Here is a 22,703-nt window from a genome sequence, read left to right as displayed (position 1 = left end):
ATAATAAATTTACCAAAAAAAGCATCTGACTGTATTTGAGTAAGAGTTAAAAATACCATGTTAATAATACACAAGTAGTAAAAGATGTTTTTCCTGAACAGAATTTAAAGTTAATTAATTTCAGAAAGGTGTCTGTGATTCTAATTAAAATAACTTTTTCCAAAAGTGTAAAGATACTTTTAAATATGTATGTATATATATATGCTTTTATATATATATATACACACACACATATGCACACTCACACATTTTTATATATATATATATATATATGTATATATATATATATGCATTTAATTTAGGTATTGAATTTTATCCATACTGTAAGATCAACCAATTAACCTCTCTATCTGTGAAAGGGATTTTAGAACTCAAAGTGAATATTGTTGCTGCTCATCTAATTGAAGATGTAAAATGTCCTGTAAGTCTAGGCAAAAGATTATTCTGTTCTGCTTAATTTGTAATACACATTAGTAATACATTTGCATAAAGACTAACCACATCTAATGGGGGGGGAGGGGGCAGCATCTCTGAGCAGTGTGTTTAGTACTTTTAGTTTCCTGGGGTTTGTTTTCCTTCAGTGCTAGATATTTGGTATTTTTACTTTCTTAATCAGGGTACAATATATGAAGTATGTAAGCACATTTCTGTGAAATTACCAATCACTTAATGATATGAAGGCATTAGAAAAAGAGGAAATTACGTTCCCTGATGGAACTATTAAATCTTCACTTAATAACTGATTAGTGACATAAACTTCATACTGTGTAGATCTGTGATGCACTGTTACAGATACTGCATCTTTTTCATAAAGCCTCCTTTTTAGAAATGTATGTTGTTTATTTTTTAGTGCCAGTTTGTTTTATGTAGATAGTCTCTATTTTTTCTGTCTGTTGTTGTTACAGCTGGTTTTGCATGTGGCTGTGTGTCTCTGTGTGTGTGTATGTTCTGTTAATGAAGGTTTGTGCAGAAAATAGGTTTTATGGGGGACACATGTGATCTTAAATAATTATTTACATCTTTGAAATCCTATTTTATAATCCTATGGCTGTTTTTTCTTTCTTGTGTTTCCGGATCCGGGATCCAACTTCCCCAAAACACAAATTCCGTATGGTCCTTATAAGATCACTTCTTAGGAAACAGAATACATTTTTAAGTGGTCATTTTCAAAACTCTTTAATATTAATTTCAAATGCTATATAAATATAGTGTAATTTTATTTTAATGTGATACTTTCAGGGTATTATTCTGGCATTTTTATAAGTTCATGTGTAGTTGATGTTGTAGTGTTTTATTACCAACATATAATGATGTATTCTGAAAATGTGCTGTCACTTAAATGTTTATGTACTTAATTTGGTTAGGAGACATAGTCTGTGATCACTAAAAAAGCATAGCAGAGATTACAGTATAAAGAGCAACTGACAGAGTCATTAAGCTTGAAGTATATCTACCTTGTATATACAAAATAATTACAAAGTAATCAGAAATTCTTCCTTATTTTCTAGTATATTAAAAGTATATTGTATAAATTTGGTGTGGTGGCATGGGACAAGGTTTATTTTGTGTTAGTGCAGCTGTGGTTAGGGAATCTGCAGTATCTGCAGCTTGTATGTATGTATAATGCAGTCCAACAGAACTCTGGCCTTGTAATTCTTCTTGCTATATATTACCTTGCAACTTCATCAACATGATACTAAGGATCTGTGTCTTGGATGAACACCTTGTTGTATTACTTGCTGTGCAAACGTGGGGAAAAATTACTTCCTATTCCAAAAACCTGGCAATCAGACACAGAAAGATGGATGAGGATTAGCAGGTTGAAAAGGAAAAGAAGAGCAGTGATGATCAGCATCTTGGGCAGGGATCTTGCTGCATCAGTGGCCCGCATGTGATAAGATTTGGGCTGGGGTTTTTTTCTTCTCACGAACTATATAGCAATAGAGTTTAACAGAGAGAATTAGAAAGTTCATAAGGAGAAAGATAATTTTAGGTAGGCCTAAAAATCCTCCCAGATGTGATGGGCGGCGAGAGAGAGGCAAAAGGGGTATTTTCTTGCAGATTTTGCTGGTGAAAAGTTGGTCATATTGGCCAGTCACACATACTTGCTAAGAGGTTGAATGATATACTGAATAAAAATTGATAAAGTGCAATTGGCCTGGCCTTTAAGAATGGCAACTGAAATTTGAGATGGGAAAGGAATGGAAACTGGAGGCAGGAGTGAAGGCAGTAGAGGGAAGGGAAGCACTGCAAAGAGAGAGATAAGTTGCCCAAACCACTGGCTAGAAAAGGAATGATTTTATCAAAGCCAGGGAAGAGATTATTTGAATAATCAATGCAAAAGCTGATGAAAGCCTGGACAGTAGATTTACATATCAGTTGATAGAGAAGTCTGTATTTCAGTGTTACCTGGAAAGATTCTACAAGATTATAGACCTAGTCTGGTAAAAAGAACATGAAAATTATGCTTAAATAATGCAGAAAGAGCAGAGAAAAGAGAAAGGAGGTAACAAGGAGAGTTGGGGACAGTAGAAAGTTAAAGAACTCTTTTCTAGTCAAGTTGAGCTTGAAACAAAGGCTGGATATATTCAGGTATGTCCCTATAAGAGACAAGTCTTCCTCGACCATCTCTTTTTTCATTAAAACTAGATTCTACTATAGATAGTCTCATTTAATTCTGATGTCAGATAAGTACTTAGCATAATAAATCAGGAGGCTAGAACAAAATTTAATGTGAAAACCTTCGTCTGTCTCATGCAATATGCTAAGTAGTGTGTTAGGGTAGATAAAGTACACAGGAAAGGTCATGATAAAATAACATGTTTATTCTCCAAATTCTTATCAAAACTCATGGAAGGAATTTTCCCCAGTTTTTATTTAGGGAAATGGCTGCACATTTTAATAGATGTGCACACAACTTTTTTCAATAATTTGATTCTAACAGCACAGTTCTTGAATATTTAAAAGTGTGACAGATCTAAGGCTTGGCTTTTGAACTTGTAGAAGCAATGATGGAATGTATTAAAACCAATTGTTTAGTTCAATGCTAGTGATGGACTGAGAGATGCAAGAGTAACATAACTATTTGCTGTCATGGAAAACATTTGAAATAACTCCTACAGCCCCACAATGCACTGTGAGATTTTATGTATGTATCTTTTGTATGTACCTCTAGATGCATACAATTTCTCCCTCTCTCTCTTTTTTTTCTCTCTGTTAATATATGTACACATACCGATATACAATTCTTAAGTAATGCTTGGATAGTAGTAAAGAAATCCCTGCTAGTTTGTGAATATGTAAATAGGGGATGGCTGATTCTAAGGAAATCATCATAAAATGAGGCACCCCCTCTTTCAGACCTGAGAATGGGCCTGTGTTCCAAATCTGTCTGTCATTTCAAATTATTACCTTTTAATTTGGAGGGCGATAGTTTAGTACTATGCTATTAACCTGTACAGTTGTGGCCTTTGTATGGTAGATGGAATATAATGATTGATTTTGGAGTTGCCCACACTTTGTAAAATAAAGAAAAAAAGTCCAGTAAGACTTTCACAGGGCATTTAAAAAAGCCTTTTGTTTTCTAAAAGTGGATCACTATTGCAATGATGTGTAAATGCTGCACAGAGATACATAGCAAGTGGTGTCATTTCTTAAGAATTTTAATCTTGGGTTCTGTGAATGAAGAGGCTTGCTTGCACCACTCTGTTCCCACTTAAACTCTTGTTCCAGATATCTTCATATTTACATGCTATTCCTAAGGGCCTTATTGAAAAGGTTGGATCTGTGCTGTATAGATTCAGATTCAGTGTTATCTATTCAGAGTTTTCCACGGCCGGTTGTCTTGCATGTGCCCCAGGCAGGGAGAGTAATTTGATAAATCTGTATTTAAACTTATCTCTAAAGTGAAGAGAGACACTGCTGTCATACCTGATGGAGGAAAATGATTAGACATTGACACAGTTCACAAATTCATAGATTTTAAAGATGGAGGACTATTGAATCATTATCTCACCTACTGTATAAAAGAAAGCCAGCAAATCTCGCCTAATTATTTCAGCATTTAACTGAGTAAGTTGTATGCATGAAGATATCTTGTCCAGAAAAACATCCACCAAGAGTTTGATGGTATCAAAAGATGGGGAGGCCACCTCTGTCCTTAGTAGTCATTCCAATGGTGAATCAGTCTGCATTTAAAGAAGTAGGAGATTCTGTTTCTAATCTGTGTTTGCTAGGCTTCAACATTCAATCCTAAATTCTTCATATTCTCTTTCGTGGCAGATTAGGGACTGTATTGGCAAGTGGAACCTTCTGCCATGAAAATATCTAGAACCATAAACTAAACTTCTTTTCAGTTGTAAAATGGGGTTCTTTGCTCCAAATTTGTACGTCTTTTCTGTGGCCCTTGACTCTACTCTTCAATTATTCAACACCCTTTCTAAAATATGGAGAGGAGAAGTAAAGCATTTCAGTTCAGTCTAGTGGTGTATTTCAGGGGAGTATGATTCACAAGTGATTCACAAAGATGATGCAAGACATGAGGCAGCTTCTGTGTTGCTTTTATGTTTCATGTCTGCCACATTATGACAATGTGTCATACCAACTCTGGTTTACTTTGTCTAAGTGTAGGAAGTGCAATAAAGAATCAAGAGTAAGAGAAAGTCTCCTGAGCAGCCATTTTTTATGTTTTCCTCCTCCTAAATATGCAATTCCCAGAAATGAGATATACAGAAGTGTAATTACAGGTATTATAGAAACTTCTGTAGACTATAAAAGTTGGTACCATGAATGATAACACAGGTTCTCCACTTCTCTTTTGTGCTGGTGACATTCATTACACACCTTAGTGGAGACTAAAGAGGGTAAAACCCTCACCTTGTTCATACCTTTTCCATCCTCTTTCTTCTGCCACAAATCCATACTGTAATCATGGGGTCTGTCAAATGACTGCAACTCTGTGTCTGATGTGGGGTCGTGTTTTTTCCTGCCTATGAATAGGACTGCTTCTTGCATTATTATTTGAGGTGATATTAGAGTTTTAAAATGGGATGTGGCCTAGAGGGCGTGTGCTTCAAAGTAGCTCACCTGCTTTCTCGGAGTGTTACAGTGTGTCCCTCCAGCAGAAGAAATGTCGGAATCCAAAGTTTTTTTCACCTATCTGAAAGGCTGACTTCAGTGCTGCATGCTGTAAGTTATATTTGTTGTTTTTCAAAGCAGGAGCATCCTGAGGCATGTCTTGTTTGGAAGCATAGTTAAGTGCTGTGTGCAAGGTGGAAGAATGGGGTGATGAGGTAGAGAACAATATATTTCCTCTCATCTGCATTTAATTTTTGTCATGTTGAGAAACAGCTGAATAAGGAGATGCCAAACTTGTAGCAGTACAACTGTGTAGAGGGATTCCTGCACTTAGTTGTAGCAATTCCAAAGGGTGTTGTATGTCCAGAAATGGTGGTCTACTTGTCAAAAAATAGGCAGGTAGGTAACACTGCCTTAAGCAGAAGGATCGTTTCACGTAGACAATAGGTTAACAAAAATAGTGCTGGAGAAGATTTGTTCTAGTTCTTCCACTGCAATGCATGAAGAGTCAAGTTATTTTTCTCTGTATTCATTTATTTTCTCCTTTGTCTCTCTACTGCTGTCAAAGTCAAAAGCCCTTACTGAGAAGAGGCTAGCTGATTTCAGCCAGTGCTTTTCTTCACCAGCCCACATTTTTAGGGAGCACAGGCTTGATATTTTTTTGTGGATCCTAATCCAAAACATCTAAAAGAAAAATAGTTTTACTTGTAGATTCATAAGTGTGCAAATGTGAGGTACCTATCCTGGATCGAACTGCTTCCATTTCCTTCAGTTTGCTTTCTTCAGACATGTGCAACATCACATGAAAGGCAAGAAGGTATGAAAAGCTCTGTCTGGGTTGTCACTATCTGCCCCACATGGAAATCATATGCCAGGTATTTAATAGGTCAGAATTTACTTCAACTCTGAAATATGGTGTTTCAGAAAGAGAAGAACCATCCTTACCATTATTAACATCTAAACTAGCACTATATCATAATGAGATTTCTCAGGTCATCTCTTCTTGTGTTTCTCTCAAACTAGTAGAACAATTTTGTTCTTACAATACCCTTTAAAGCTAAAAAGGGCTTAACTATGGATTTTAATTTTTAAACAAAGCAAAAAGAAAACAGTTTTATCCATCAGGACATGTTTCAATTACTTTCTCTTTATCCAGAGCTTCTTGGCAATATGAGTTAAAGAAGGGAGATTCTCAACTAAATGATGAGAGTGTTCTCAACTAAGTGTTAAGGCACGGTGTCTTTTTTTTTGTGTGTGTGTGTGTACTCCAGGTATTACATTGCCAGTGTGTGAAGTTTTGTGTGTTTTATTTCTGTCTGTGTATTTCACTGAAGAAATCTGAACTGTGTTGATAGGGCTGTCAGTGCCATCATCATCAGGTTGGGTTTTGGAACCCATTTTGCTACTATGTGACCTTTTATGCCAGTCAATAAAGTCAGTGGATTTGACTTAAATAACACAGTAATGAGTAAGGCCCCAAAAAACAGCAGACAGCGATATATTGGTATATTTATCACTTTTCAAAGGTTATGGCAGCTTCCATTGCCCTAAGTAAAGAAGTTTTTTATTGGTTCAGTTAAATCTTGCTTAAACATTTGATTTTGTGAATCATATAACTCATTACATTTTTATATTATATTTATACTGAAAACCTGCTTTAAATTGCTGCATTCATAGAATGTTATAACCTGCAATGCTTGCTTCTGCTTTCCTCTCCTGCTGGGGTTTCTCAAAGGATGTCAGGAGAGCATCTCCTGGTGTACCCCTCACATGCAATACCATAGTACAGCCGGGTGGGCAAGGGCAGGGGAGCAGCCTCAACTCAGAAAAGCCTCCTATCACTCTTTTTTTAGACCAATAGGTTTTCCATAACCACATATATTGGTATTACTATTACTGTTTTAATGTATCCGTGTATGTGCATGTGTTCACGGTGTCAGGGATGTGGTAGCATTCAGGTTTGTTGTCCTAAATGCTGCTGTTTGTGTCTGCAGTTCATGCGGTTCAATCTTTCAGTCCTGTACATTTACCAACCATTCAGGCTCTGTGCAGTATTCACACATATATTATGTAAAATAAAATAGTAATAATAAAAAAACATTATTAAGAGTGGGGGAGTCTGTGAATGGGTTATTACAATTTGCCTATCATGGTAATGACACCTGTTAGAGGTGTGATACAAAAGGCAGTGACAGGGAGTGTAATTTGGTAATTGTAGCTATTGTGCTGTATAGCTGGTCAGTTCACCAGGCAAGTACAAAGAAACCAGTGTTAAGGCTAAGCAGGGGTGGGTAAGCTTAATAGACAGAGCTAGTGCTTTACTGAAAGAAACTTTTGGTGGAGGGCTAACTCCCAGGGGGAAGGAGTTAGAATGGATTGAAAAGAATGAACAAAAGTATAAAAATGGTACAGGTTTTGTCGTTTCAGTTCTTAAAGTGACAGGGGACTTCTGGTGATGAGCATGACTTGCTCCACTGGCCAAAGGAGGGTGAGGGGGAGAGGGAAGCTTTTTGAAATACTGGATGGGTGCTGATTTACTGCAGCTGCAGAACTGAGATACACCCAAGCCAGCAGTTGTCTCTTTCTTGCTAAACATCACGGTTAGCTTTGGCAAATTTCACCTATCAAGGTAGTGATAAAAAGGTAACAGGGTCAGAAGGTAAATTTGAGAGATTGCAGGAAGCCACTCCTAGCAGGTTATAAACTTGTGCCCTGGTCAAATCTGCATATGAATATATGATCTGAGAGTTTATTTGGGTGGCAAGCCTGCCAACTGCAAGTATCTGAAGACTTTAACTAGAGTCTGAAAAGTTAAATAAGGTCTTCAGTGGCTTCTTTCCTTAGAAGCCATAATGTTCATGGAGGTTTTTTATGTTACAAGTAAATGAACTCAAGATACAAGATAATTTGTTACTAGTTCCTTTGGATATGGATTTGGTTTGTAAGCTATTTGGGCACAGACCTCATCTTCCATACCTTGGACACAGAGTAGTGAATACTCTTTCTTAATCTCGAATATCGTTGTTTTCGATCATATTGTGAACTGAAGAACGACACAAAGACTACACAAATTAATCTTTTCCCTGGTGCAGTATCCCTGCAGACACCTAACAGACTATGCAAAATGCATAGCCATTAATTAATTTTCTGTTTCTGTAATTATGAGAATGCTAAAGCACTTACAGATTTATACTAGACCTATCTTTTTTTTAAAAAAAGTAATTTGAGATTGTCTTTATCTCTCCTCCCTCCACCCCCATCTGTATATTTGATTTTCCACACAGTATATTGGTCTTTCTTCATGTGAACCTGTAATTATTGAACAAATTGTTGTCACAATGGAGAACCTCTTAGACGATTATGAGGATGCGTTAGAAAACAATAGGCTTGAGAGATAAATAGTGAACACAGCACTGAAACATATTAAGGCCAGACTGAGTCATTTAACAGCTTTAAGAGAACAAGGAAGTAGCCTCAAGTTAACAAAGGTCTGCACAGCAGGGCGTTTATGCCAGCAAATACTAATTCACATTTGCTAAACAGTATAAACAGATTTGCAGGCAACACCAGGCATCCCATTTAAGGGGATTAGGTGTGCCACTTCCCTATTGTCTGGGCTGAGGAATGTGGGGTGCTCAATCTGCTCCTTACAATTAGCAGACACACCCTTGGTGCAAAGCCAGTGGCAGGGCACTTAATCCATTGATTGGAAAGGTAATATTTCTTCTTTGAATTTAGAAGCTCCTCCTGTGGTGTAACTTGTATCCTTGCACCAAAGCGTTAAAGTGACCTCACATCGTGTGTCAGCAGCTGGTTGATAGAGTGTATTTGGTTTTTATAAACTATGCAAACTGGAATATTGACTTTGTTGTAGTCAGCTGTTGGGAGTGCTGCAAGAGGAAGGGAATACCTACTGGCTTTGTAATCAGAGCTAAACCAACGGTTAATAAATGGGCCATCCCCATGTTCTAGTGGTAAGTGCAGGGTGTTGCTTGTTTATGATCAAAGTGCACAACCCTTACTAGTAACTTTTTTTTTCTCATCAACGGTTAAAAACACAGCAGAGGATTCATGTGATATGCATGCTATTATCACTGATTTCTGTAGAAAGTGATTCATGTTACACTGGAGCTGCAGAAACCCCTGCATTGCTTGTATCCTGCCTGTCATTCAGGTGGTAAAGTCCATTTCCATGCTCCTTCAGCTGCCTAGAGGGTCAGTACAGCAGAGTTCCTCTGAGCCTAAGAAGGAAGCTAAAGAACCTGTCTCAAAGACACCTTCTTAGAAAATTTTTAGAAAATAAGATTGTGTAAAAACAGGAGAAGAATGAGCTGGTATTGAACCGAGTACTTACGTATTGTCTACAGGCATCTGAATTAATTGCAGATTATGTGCCAAAGGAGAATCGAGTTTTGTGCCAATAAAAAGCAGTGTGTGTGTCACTCTGCATCTCTCCTGGCCTTCTGTTGGCTGGAGAGGGATCTGATCACGGTGCTGAGCTGCTGTGGGGAGGAAGGGTTGGTGCATGGTGTGTGCACACTCTAGGAATTACTGGAATCCACAGAATCCTGGATGGATCTGGAGTTTTTGCAAACCTCACAGCTGGCTGTTGTGAGCCATTTCAAACACGGACCCTAAGGGGTCACTGCAATAAATTAGGCTGATACAGGCTAATTCCTCAAATACTGGTGGTAAAAGCCTTGCGTGATGCACCCCGAGCTTCAAATCTGCCTGCACCCTCTCTGTCATCCTTAGTACCTCTTTTACCAGTGACAGAATTTCAGAAATCCATCTCTAGCTATATAGGGATGTCTTCCTTCAAAGAAGCTTCTCAGATTTGTAAAAGGATCTTCCTGGAGGTAGAAATATGAAGTTCACAGAGCACAGACAGAAGAGATTTGTCACTGGGCTCCATTTGCTAAGGTAGAATACCCAGTCTATGAAACCAAAGTGGGTCATTCCACTCCTGTCTTTTAGGTTAAAGTATTGGGCATAAAACTATGGTTTAAGGTGTAAAAGAATGCTTCTTTCCAACAGACAGTGAGTTGGATCAAAGGCAACACACCTTTTCTCAAGTACAGCCCTTACTTCTCATGAAATCACTGGGGCTCCTTGGTGAGTTGAAGGCAAGGATGTGGGTACAGCCCTGCTTGTGGCCACGTTCAACCTTCCTGGAGTCAGACTCAGTGTTTGTGTACAGTGTTTAAAGGGTAATAGCACTAAACACTGCCCTCACAAACCACGGTAATTACTTCTACTGCTGAAAAAACCCAGAACATGAACAAAAATATCATAGAAAAGCTATTTCTAACACTAGTGCTGCTCTTTATGGCTAAGTGGCAGCCATCGGTTTTTTCCTAAATTATGTGTTCTTTTTTCAAGCATTTAGATGATGCAAACCAGATTTTTGTGGCAGCATTATTGCTTATAGCCAAAAGAGCATTCAAGGAAACACTGTATTTCTGCTAAATTACCATTTATTCAGAACACTTTGAATTGTTTATCTTTTTTCATTCTCCTCACAAATCAAGTAGCCATTGAGCCTGTATTTCTGAGCTTAAGTTCAGTGATAATTTTAGTAAAAATAATAGCTACCATCTACCTTTTGGGGATGAGAGTGTGCAAAGTTCTAGGTTTTATTTTTAAAAGGAAAACTCCCCAGGAAAATTGTTTTTCCTGTTTGACAGTAAAACTTTGTTTTGGAAATTTTTTTCTGACATTTAGTAGAAATTTTGTTGATGTAATTGCATTCTAGATAGTGTTTTACAGGTATTTTTTGTTTACCTATTCTCTGGACTGATGTTTTAGGTTTTTTTTAAAAAAAAAAGATTGTGAGCATTCATTAGAAGAATACTATGAATGCCTTTTAGTTTTTCGTGTTGCTTTTTATTAATTTCAAATGTTCCTAATAGTAAGTGTTTAATGGAGGGAATGTTCCAGAGAAAAGAAATAGTAACAGATAATCATGTACAGGTATGTAATTTGAATATTTGTCTCAGGCATGTGAATATGAAAGTTCTTTGGGGTTCATCCAGTCTACAAGTAAGAACAATTACATGAGGTGGAGGTGATTAATCAAGTATTGCAGAGAGAAAAATATGAATTACCAGTAATCAAAACAGTATCTAGGACAAATAGTTCACAGACAATCCACAGGCCACACATGTTCACAGGAACAAATGATTGAATTGTTTCAAGGTGAGGACATTTGTATACATGAAAATCTTTGTATGCAGTCATGAATTAAAAAAATGTACTAATACAGTTGCATAAATCATTTACTTTATAAATGCTGTCCAGTTCCTTTTTCATAAGAGAACATTTCTGTTTCTCCTGTGGAAAGTACAGTCTTTACCTTAGAACTGACCTAAGCCTTCTGCATGAAATAAAGCAAGCTGACAGTCAGCTCTACTCAATGCATAGCATACCCCTGAAAAATACTGTATCATTCACCTTTGAACATAATAATATGGCTTATTTTAAAACACTAAAGTCTAGACTGAAGGATCAAAATGAATATGTTTTTCTTTGTGGCATTTTCTGATTTTTGTAATTTCTGCAGTGCGTGTCCTCCTGTTCTGCTGCTTGGCATAACTGCTAGTTCCCTGCTTGCAGGGAGGTTTTATAGGGATATTTTTTATCCTTGCTAGGCATTGTAACTTTTAGCTTAATAGTTTTTAATTCAATTAGAGTGAATTAAGTTTACCTTAGGATCTTTGGAGCCCCTTAGAGGGCTGATCTGATTAATTACTGAGCAAAACAGATTGTTAAAATAACTAGGTTTTATGCAGTTTCTCTTTGTTCTTTCCCTTAGCTTCTGTAATTCATAGACATTGATACTGGATGAGTGAGGTTAATGTGGGAGACGTTCTCACAGGCTCACTGATTCTCTGACTTTCCTCCCCAGTCAGACACAGGCTCCTGTGGGCGGGGACCGTGTGGGACCCCTTCCTGGGGTGTGAGGTGTGTTCTCCAATGTGGTGAATTTTCTCTGTCAGTCTCAAATGGATGACCAACAGAGGAATCAGAATGGCCTTGTGTGCATGTCCTTATGAATTTAGTAGCTAATGAACCTTGTAATGCAGAGTACAGGCTGAAGTTAATTTTATTTATGTTTTTAATTGTAGCAACCTTTAATAGCCAAAGCTAGAAAATGTATCCTACTCATCATCCGTGTTCCTGATCTGTGTCATGTCTGGGACAGTAGAGAGCAGCAGGGCAAAGAGTCATCTGAGCTCCAAACATTGCTCTGCTTCTCTATGGGTTCACACAGGTCAGAAGTTTAGTGGTTTGTTTAAATGGCTGTGGTCCTGCTCCTGAGCCAAACCAGACAGGCCTTAGTAGAGACATGGCATCTAGTTATACACTTCCTTATATGACAAATTAAAGTGGCTTATACCATGCTTGGGCAGATTTATCCTATCCCTCTGCAACCTTGGCAGGCTCACGACAACCTGGTTTTGAGCCAGGCAGTGCAACAGAATGTAAGGGTCACTTTAAAGAGAAGGGAAACCACCTGTGTTGGGCATGGCTTATAATTTTACTGGATGCAACTGCACAGCAAGAATTAGAAAGGGGAAGACACCATGTGCTAAGAGGGCCTTCATGTGTCCCTGCGTGGCTGGAAGTTGTAGTTGTGCCCACAGCCCGAGGGGTGGGAATGGAGGTGGTCTCAGCCCAGCGCGTGCAATTCACTAGAGTTCATCCTCAATCACTTCCTCCTCTCAGTCTCCAACATGAGCAGAATAAAACCCATCCTTTTCTGTGGAGAAGGAAGCTGGCTAATACAGGCTGGTCAGTCTTTGTATCCTGGAGTGGGGATTTCCAAAGGTAATTCAGGTCTGTAAGGGTGAAGTTCTGTATCAGTCACTTCAAAGAGACTGGGGATTTCCAAACAGAAATCAGGTTTGTAGGGATAAAGTCCACTGTTATTCTCTTCAAACAGACCTGGCAGCCACCAGTTTGTGAAAGCTGTGTTAATGGGACCCTGTGTGTGTACAAGGTCTATTCATTTATAGGTTTTCTGTGATTTTTTTTTTTAATCTACCATTTAAGCTCTGCCATTTGTAATTTTTCTTTAACAGCCAGAGAGGTGGTGAGAAGGGAAGAGAGCTGAGATGTTACTTACTTTCTCCTTCTGGGGTGTAGGCCTCATTTTATGAAACTACTGAAAGTTCTCAGTAGTTTAGTCCCTTTTTGAAGCACAACAGAAAGTCACTGCTGCACTGATGTCATCAAAGAAAAATGAGCTGGTATTGAGCTGAAAAGTGCATAAAAAGTTTATGGGTCTTTTAAAAAAGTTCTACCGTGAACTGCAGCAGTGGATTTTAACTTGAACAAAACCAAATCAAGTGTTAAACCCTTCCACATTGAGATGTTGTAATGGTAAGTGAAACTTTAAAGACAGTGTTGAGAGAGGTGAAGTGCTCGGCAAAGGGCCCTGGCGATGTACACTGCAGGGGGATCCAGAGCAGGAGCAGGGCTGGGCCTGCTGGAAATCCATGATAAAACTCAGTTAAACAGGTCCATTGCCAAGAATTTATCACACATCTGTTTTGCCTTGATTTTATATTTAATTATCACCTGCAAAAAGTCTGATTTCTAAGCATTTATTATGAAATTAATAAAAGAGTTTACAAGGCAGTGCTGTAATGCACTCCAGGGTGTGTCCTGCTGGAACTGGGCCATTTCCGAAGTTGTTGAAGTTGTTCCTCGTAAAGTTTGTGCTTTAGTTTGTGGTCAGAACAGAACAATATCCCAGGAAAAATACTGCATAGTTCAGATAGTGCTGCCTGGCAAAAACCTAGTTGCCTTCTATGGCCCCAAAATGTGTATGGGCTGTCCATATAGCAGGTTTTATAATGAGCTGTAGGTGACAGGCACCAAAGTTATAAAGGCTTCCTGATAATCACTGCTCTGCTATTTGCTATTGTCATTTCTGGTAAATTGACACAGAAGATATTCTGATGTGTTCAATACAGTCAGGTTAAGATGCATCTTTATGTAAGTGTATGTGCATGCATATGTGTTTGAGACGGTGAGGAGTTAATCCTAAAAAACAGAAAGAACCTAAAGATGAAGAACTCTAAATAAATAGTTGAAGTGTTTCTTAATCTATTGCTGTCTTTTTCCAGTAATGTAGGCAACAAGTAATATGAGATTAAGTAACATTTTGAGTGTTGTGGGGTTTTCTGTCTTGTAGAATTCAAGTGTATTTTAGTCCATATTGAGCACATCCATGTAGAAGCAACTCAGGGTTCCGTGCGTGTCAGCAGTTTGTAGCCTCTGTTAAGCAGCTTTTTCATTTACTACTTCTTATTTTTCTTCACTCTTTTTTTTTATTTACTTTTACTTTCCATAGTGCATCCAAACATATTTTCTCCCAAAAAATCAGGAATTTGATCCACTCAAAAATATAAGACATAGTTCAACGGTTTCTGTCAGTGTGTGGCCAGTGTATTTTTAACTTACCCTTTTATCCCATTCTTCTCCCAAACTTCAAGCTAGTCCTTTTTTAAATTTCTGTTCAAAGGCAACATTATTAGAAGTTCAAGCCTGGTACATTGAGAAAATGTAATTAAACATATATTTGATACCTACAATTGCCCTTATCAATGAGATAATGGCAGGATGATGGGTGCAAAATGTATATGCTGAAGTTTCTTTAGAACTTCTGTTTCTTATTATTAGCATTATTTTGTTATTCAATTAGTATAGTGCCTAAAGGCGGCAACTGTAATGAAGACTTCACTGTACTGAGTATTGTACAGGCACATGGTATGATTTAGGATGTGAATGGATGATTGTGATCAATTCAGTTGTGCTGGTTTCATGATTTGCTTCTCAGATGAGCAGCTGATTTTGTATTAATTACTACTTTGTTGCAGTCAATGCTGGCCTGCAAGGGTGGTTTAAACTGATGTACTTTTCTCTGTAATTACAGTGGTTTAGAAGTACACAATGGGCTAAGAGTTGATTACTTCAGCTCATGCAATGAATGGATGGCCCTGGGCTTGTAGCAATATGGTCAACAAGAGTCTTGAGACTCTTGGGAACCTCTGAGAACAATCTGCATGCAGCTTGGGAAAAAACGAAATGTTATAGCTTAAGTGTGAAAGGAGAAAATTTTCAACGTACAGTACTATGTCCAATAATGCCCTTCCTGTGTGACTACTCTGTATTTTTCTGCTTGCTCCAATAGTGCAGATCTTAGAAATCTCAAAAACCTTGCATCAAACCTTGTAGACCAAAACTGCTTCCTCCACTGCTTCTGTTGGAGAGTTATTTTGTGATATGGCCCATTGCTCAAAGTGCTGTGGCAGCTTTTCCTTTTGTGGGAAGCTCCTTCCTCAAGTACCTCATACTGCCCAGAAATGCAGAAACATCTCAAATATTTTAGGTCAGCACCAAATCATTCAGAAACTAGCTGGCAACTTACCTACCTCTTCGGAGCATTGCTTTTCTGCATGGAAACTTCCTGAGTTGATGAGCACAGTCACCTATCAACTTAGAGACATATTCTGCACTTATCTGAGCTTCCAAAATATAGCACATCAGTCGGAACAGAAGGCAACATCTATATGATTAAGGTTTATGAGGTCTGTGTCCAAATACACTGACAGATTCAATATAAATCCCCCAAATGAAATAATATAGAAACAAATCTCTACAGAGAGGTATACACTCTGAAAACTTCAAACCCCATCACTGATGGGTTTAGGCTGATTTTTTCAGGATGCTCTCCGCTTATTGGGAAGTCATTTAATGCCGTGTCATATAGATAATTGATTCGAACTGCGATTTGATATGTACACATTTCCAGTTCTGCATTGAGCATATGGGCTACTCTTGTACCTCTTCTCCCATGAAAATGAGCTGTTTCTATTTCAGCCAGGACCGACTGTGGTTTTCCTGTTGCTATAGTCAGCTCCAAAGGACACGGCTGCTGTTCATTCACAACTTGAATATATAGACAAGCACTAGTTCTGATCTGTTAGCCACTGAATTTAACGAGTACCTGTTAGAGGTAACACTCTGCTCTCCTCCACTTGCCACCAAAAATTGTCTTAGCTTCTTCCAAACATCTTCCTGCCAGAATTTTATTTTACAAAGACAGGACAAATATATGATGTGGATTTTTTTGTTGATGCACTTGATTAATTTCTTGCTGCATAGTGTGTTTATGAAAGTTAAACTGTGCAAGCTTTCTCATAACATAACAAGGATTAATAATTATGGGGTCTATTAATATTGTTAAATAATATATAATATTATTTATATACATATCTTTCCTACCTAGATATTATAACCTAGGTAATAGTAATTTTTTAATTTCACTATGATAAACAGTTTCCAATGACCATGTCCAGTTCCTTTTGTTCATTCACTTGGAAACAAATTTTCATTTTTTACTGAGAATAACAGCGTGTCCATTTTAAAGAAATTATTTTAACTTTTGAGTTACAAATATGCCATCAATTTTGTTGTAGGTGTGAAGGCCAGCAGCAGAAATCAAGGTTTCACTTGTTCTGTTCTCCAGAGTGTAACCTTATGTGAGACTTAACATGACTGAGTTTGAAATGGAGTGTTTCTGTAAAAATGGTTCCTCCTTTTGCTCAGTAAATCCGTGTACTTCTTAACTGATCCTTTACTTTTTGATAAAAAGATGTTCCCCTTCTTTACTTCTTTAAAAAATGTTCCAGCAAGAACATTTCTTCAGTGAAACACGACTTTAAATTTGTTACCAATGGTTTAGAAAGTGTAGAGTGATGGGAATTCAGTGTTTGTACAGCACCTAGTGCAATTGATTCCTACTCTCTTAGAAAGCAAATATTAATGCTCAGTTTTGCATACATCAATCCAGTCTTTAAATGTTACATTTTTAGATTCTTGGAACATTAGTTCTAAAGATGTACAAAAAATGAATTGAATTAGAGCTTTCAATTCTGACTTCAGTATATACTATCACTAGTCAGAAAAAAAAATACTTCTCAACTCCAAAAGTTTTGATTTAAATTAGATAATAAACTGGCATTATCCTGTGATGTAACTTGATGCAGAGTCTGTATAATTACAGACATATTGTTACATTTAGATATCAAATCTAACTCCTACTGAGCATATCAATTGTGGAAGCTTTTCTTGTACTCTAGCCAAGGGTGGACGTTGCAGCATGCTGCAGTGAGGTACTCAGATGCACATTAAGGCTATTGATGTGCTGAAGATTCCTTAGTGGGGAATTTGAATGATCATCCTTTGTGAAACTGCATATTCCTTTCGTTTTTACATGAGAACACAGACGTGTAGTATCTTTTTTGGTGGTAATGGGATTAAGATTTGAATGGGAAGTTATGATATAGGCACATTGAATTTTGTAATGGAAAATAACAGGTTTTCTCTTAACCATCAGGGAAGACCAAATTGGCAGTGTGAGTCCATTGGCCTTCAGAGGTTTACACTGATGGTATTAAGTTATATATTAAAGTTATCTTCATTTATCCTGGTTGTTGTTCCTATACAGAACAGTGTTTTGGCTGCTTACAGCTAGTCTGTTGAGTTTTTCAAACATGTGATGTTACTGTCTTCCTCTCAAACACTGTAATTGTGGCTTTTAATTTTTAGGGTTTTTTTAAGTTTCTTAAAGGATGCTGTGAGAAACTAATGTTTGTGGTGTATGTTGGCTTGTAGGATAGAAGTTCTGTGACTGCTTCTGAGCTAGACATGTATTTGCACCATTTCTTTCTGTTGAACTCTATTATCCATTTTTTCATTTGTAGTAATATATTGGTTCTCTCATTAGAAACATGCATCCAGCTCCAATTACTCATTCTTATGAACAGACCTTCCTCTGAGAACGTCCAGAGATACTGAGAAAGTTAGGATGAAGTCCATAGACACCTAAAGTTCAACCTAAGAACTCAGCCAATGAAACGTGATTACAAGGCCATGGACATAGATCTCATCTTGCCAAGCTTTCTTGTCACAGCACTTCAGAAGAGAGCAGGTGGGCAGACAAAAGGAGAAAAGGACACTGTGAAATGCCACAGTTGCAGCTTTTGTTGAGTTGCTTTCCTTCACATTCTGTTACTCCATTAAACCTTAGGCAGCGTGTTCCAAGTACCAATTCTATACAGAGCTCCAATGAAGAAAAATATGAGGCCACTTGCAAAACAACTCTAAGAGATTATGTGCTGCTGTTGCTCCTCTAAGTCAGGCCATTTTAAGTTAATTTTTAAGGATAAAATGTCAAGCATTTGTTTTCTGGTTTAATGGAAATGATGCAGTACGAGCTTTCAAAATGATGATGATTTATATTTTTTATTCCTTTTTCTAGACTTAATGGGTACAGGGGTTGAGAAGCAAAACCTTAATGTTAGGGTGCTATTTAAGTGCAGATTTCCAGTGTTCATGAAACACTATTTTTGTACCCAGAGCAATGAATTCAGTTGCTGAACATTTTCATTCCACTTAGACATGTTTATGTTATGTATTGTGTATCCACATGTCTCCAGACACACAACCAAAACTTCCTTCATGGTATATTCCCAAACAGGAGACTGTAGTTCAAGTGCAATTAAGGGCCATCACGTGGTTGTGTAGCTGAGGCAATAGATCAAAGGCACTTCTATGCAATTGTGGAGAGATCATTGTCTTGAGTGACAAAGCATATGGAAACCATACCTTTTTCTTCACCTGATCTGTTTCATTTAAACTTATGTCTCCAGTATTTGAAATCCAATATTAAAAACATCTATTTTCCTATCTCACATGTAATTGCTAAGTTCTTGAATAGATGAAAAGATGTTCAGTATAACAGAAGATCCTTAAACTGACCAAAGTAGTATGTTCCAGTTGAGGAACTTGGTTGGAAATTACTTAATCTTTGGTAGAAATATGTGGAACAAGATGGTATTGAAGCCAGCCTTCTAAAACCTGGCCCTTATGCTAAATCCTTCCCTCCAGCATAAGCAAGGCAATGAAAAGTTATTCAGACTTCGTAGGTGTTGTTAGTAAAGACGTGAATTGACCAAATATAGCATGATCTCCTTGGAGAAGGATTTTGTGAAATATTAAACTATTTTGATGTTCCTAGATATAGATGGGTATTATGGGGCTAAGAAGGAATATAATTTTCATTTGGGCACTGGAAACTTGGTTAGATTTTGGAATTTCCAGAGGAGAAACACTAGTATGTTGTCTAACAAATAGTGACAGAGGTGATGGCTAAATTAAACATTCATGCTCCTTCATATGGCTGTTTGCTGAAATATTTATGTTGGGATATATTTCTTTCTTTTTTAAGATTTAAGTTAGCACAAAGAATGTGTTTGTTTATGCCTCATAGATTAGGGTCGGTGCTGTGATGTGAAAGGCAACTGATTAGATGCTACTTTGGTTTAACGATTATGTACTGATTTATTAATGAGGTTTCATGTAATTTTATATTTTTTTAACATTCATAAAATAGCAGGATAAGTATTAGAAAACAAAGATAGACCAAAGTATTAGAAAAACAAAGGATAATGGACTATTAAAAAGATAATCCTGTGTTACAGTTTGTAGTCAGAAATTGAAAAATAAATTATCAATTCTGTGAAGGTTAATAGTGGTAATTGGCAACTTTTGGGTATTGATGGGCTTGCTTTTATCATGGTAATTCTTTAGGTTTGATTAACATATCACTGTGATTAACCAACATGATTGAATTTTTGCAGAATTTTCCTGTGTATTTGCGAACAAAGAGCTTAAACCTTTTCGTATATTTTTGGCCACCAGTGCTTCTGCCAACTGTTTCTCTCCGTTCAGTTACAGATACCAATTTCAGTTCTGGTCTCTGTAGGCTCTAATATGAAGAGAGTCACATGGCACTCCTCAGATCTAGTGTTCCCCAGTATCCACATATCCCCAAATATTTTCACTTATGAACAAAAGCTTTTTTTTGTTTTATCATGTTTTTTCCCATTCTGAATGCTGCTGCAAATATTTTCCAAGTCAGTTGTCTCTTTGCATTACTTCTTGTTTTATCATGCTTCCCACCTTCTAGCTCATCAGAAACAAGCTTTTTAAAGCACTTTCTGAGTTTTCCCCAACTCAGTGCTTGCCTCCTGTTCTTCATGAGGAGACTAGGCGCACATTCGTTTAGCTAATGATGATTACTTCCATCAGCGTAGAGTGGTTTTGGCTATTCTTCCGCACATAGTGCCTCAAAAAAATTAACCCTACTCGTGTATTGTGAGTGTGATTTCTCGCTAGAACTAAACTAATCTAATGGTGAGCTGCCACTGAAAGGCACAGGTACAGACCTTCTCCTCATCTATACAATAATAGGTAATTTACTTAATACACACTGGGCAATTTGCTGAGACCTCTTGATGTACTGCTACCTTTACATTTTGAGGTATTTACACTTACCGAGTTGAAAATTTAGCTTGCAGCGGAAATGGGAGGAGGCATAATGGAATGAAATTTTTTTTCTTAAGTTTATGATGTTGTCTTTCATTCCAAGTTGATTTATTTTTCTCTTTTTTGACCTCTATTTGTGGAAAGTCTTATTATTGCTGCCTGACTTGAGACTCAGTAGTGTTCATAAAATATAGCTATATATTTTAAACATCAATTTTTATCACTCTTCACAATTAGTTTGACAAGCTATATTACAAATCCCAGTATATTTATTCATTCCTATTACAGAGGCCAACTTCACTAATTAATTTTTCTTCATTGTTCCTTTGTCTGACATTTTGACTTGGAGACCCTGGTAACATTTGTATATTCCATTCACAGCTTGCTTGCTGTCGGTGTATCATGATGTTGTCCCACAAATTTCATGTCCTTATTTACCCTCCTCTCTTCTAACACTGTTTTGTACCCAACACAAGAGTCAATACTGAGATGCATCTAAATGAAAGAAATCATGTAATTTCCAAGAGATTCTTTCAGGAAGATTGTCTGATTACTGAAAATTGGCTACCACAATTAAGGAACTCAGAATAACTCAAGACAAGATAACTTGAGTTTCAGCCCAAGTTTGTGGCTCAAGGTAAATACCTCTCCTATAGGCTGAAGTTGCGACTATTCAGAGTTGAAACTTGGGTATTTTGTACAACTTTGTCTTTAACTTGAAGACTTTCTTTTGACATTGCAGACATGTCAAGACTAAACTCAGTTCAATAATTTCATCATTAAACATTTATTTTAAGTTAGGTTCCTTCCTCTCCAGTGTCAGGAGACCAGTCTTCCTGGACTAGCACAGACATTTTTGAATATCCCCCTAAGTGAACATTAGCAAGGAATGAATGAGAAATGAGACATTTTGATGTTTTGAAGAGACTGAAGGCAGACAAAATACAGTGTACTGAAGATTTTTATGAAGGAGCACCAGGGTCTCTACTTGATAAACAAATCCAAATCACTGAGATGAAAGCTGAGTTCTGGAAATAAATGAGGGCTTTTTGTTTGGCAGGTTATATATTTTCTAGCCCGCTCATTGTGGGGACACATTGTTTTGAATCGGTTTAGGTAGAATTTGCTATTTCTTAAGCAGGGAGATTACCATGAACCGTTCTTAGTATTTGAGAAAATATTTCTTCCTATAAAGGAAGATTTTTTTCCAACACATCTCTGAAATACTGTCATCTGTTACTTTCCCTAACACATATAAGAGGAATGAACAGCTAAAATGTACTATTGGAAATCAAGCTAAAGAAGCCGAACCCTTTTTCCTCACACTGGCGTTCATATTTCATATTAAGACCAGTTATCTTCCTGTAATTCCTACTAGCTTACTGAAGCTTCTGTAAAGAAGATTAAATTTTCTTACAATGGTGAGATGTGCTTTGATAAGGAAATGTTTCTTTTCTGTAAGTCAGTTGTTAGTAATACAACAATTATTTGATAATATTTCATTCACAATGGCATGCTTAAAATAGTTGCTGCCAATTCATTTTTAAGAAAATAATTACTTGTTTCTAACATCCCTGAAGAAATAATTATGTAATAAAAAATTACATGACTGACATATTTGTTACCTATAATAACTGCAAGTATTCCTTGAATTTTTAAGCAATTTTGTAGGGGTTTATATTTAAATATTGAAACCTATTAAAATTGCCCATGGAGATTTGTGGGAGAGGTTGTCTATGGGCCTCTGCTAATTAATTATGATATATTTTACTTCCATGTGATTTGTCACTACTAGTCCTGTAAGGACTACAGGAAAAATCATTTGTTTAATCTGACTGGGACCTTGTGGCATTTAATTGTAAGCATAACTGTGATGCAATAAATCCAAATGAATTTGGACAGTGATTAACAGGAGCTCCTTGATATGGTAATGAGATTAAAAAACTGGTTCCTAAGTGTTTCTGTGGATTTCATTAACATTTTTGCAACTAAACACTTTTTAGGATAAGAGCAGTTGCTTGTTGTTGACCAGTATACATTATTGGTTGAATGTAACCTTCATGAAGATATTTCTTTGTGTCTATGTATAGTGTATAAATATTTTTATATATGTATATATGCATGTCAATGGAAAATGTACAAAGAAAATAAAATACGGGAGATTTATGCTGCATTTAATTATGATGGGCCAAACAAAAATACACCACAGAGTTAACCTTATTACT

The 22,703-nt window shown here is 37.0% G+C and overlaps 1 protein-coding gene across 5 annotated transcripts in view; it reads left to right on the top strand.

Annotated features, from left to right (window-relative positions):
- Positions 1–22,703, top strand: part of VTI1A (vesicle transport through interaction with t-SNAREs 1A) — a 272,255-nt gene that overhangs the window by 87,689 nt on the left and 161,863 nt on the right. The gene's annotated exons all lie outside the window — the stretch shown is intronic.

The sequence above is a fragment of the Chiroxiphia lanceolata genome, chromosome 8 (genome assembly GCF_009829145.1).
Source record: "Chiroxiphia lanceolata isolate bChiLan1 chromosome 8, bChiLan1.pri, whole genome shotgun sequence".
Classification (NCBI taxonomy): Eukaryota; Metazoa; Chordata; class Aves; order Passeriformes; family Pipridae; genus Chiroxiphia; species Chiroxiphia lanceolata.
The sequence above is the reverse complement of the archived record's forward strand: the minus strand, read 5'-3'. Positions and strand labels throughout refer to the sequence as shown.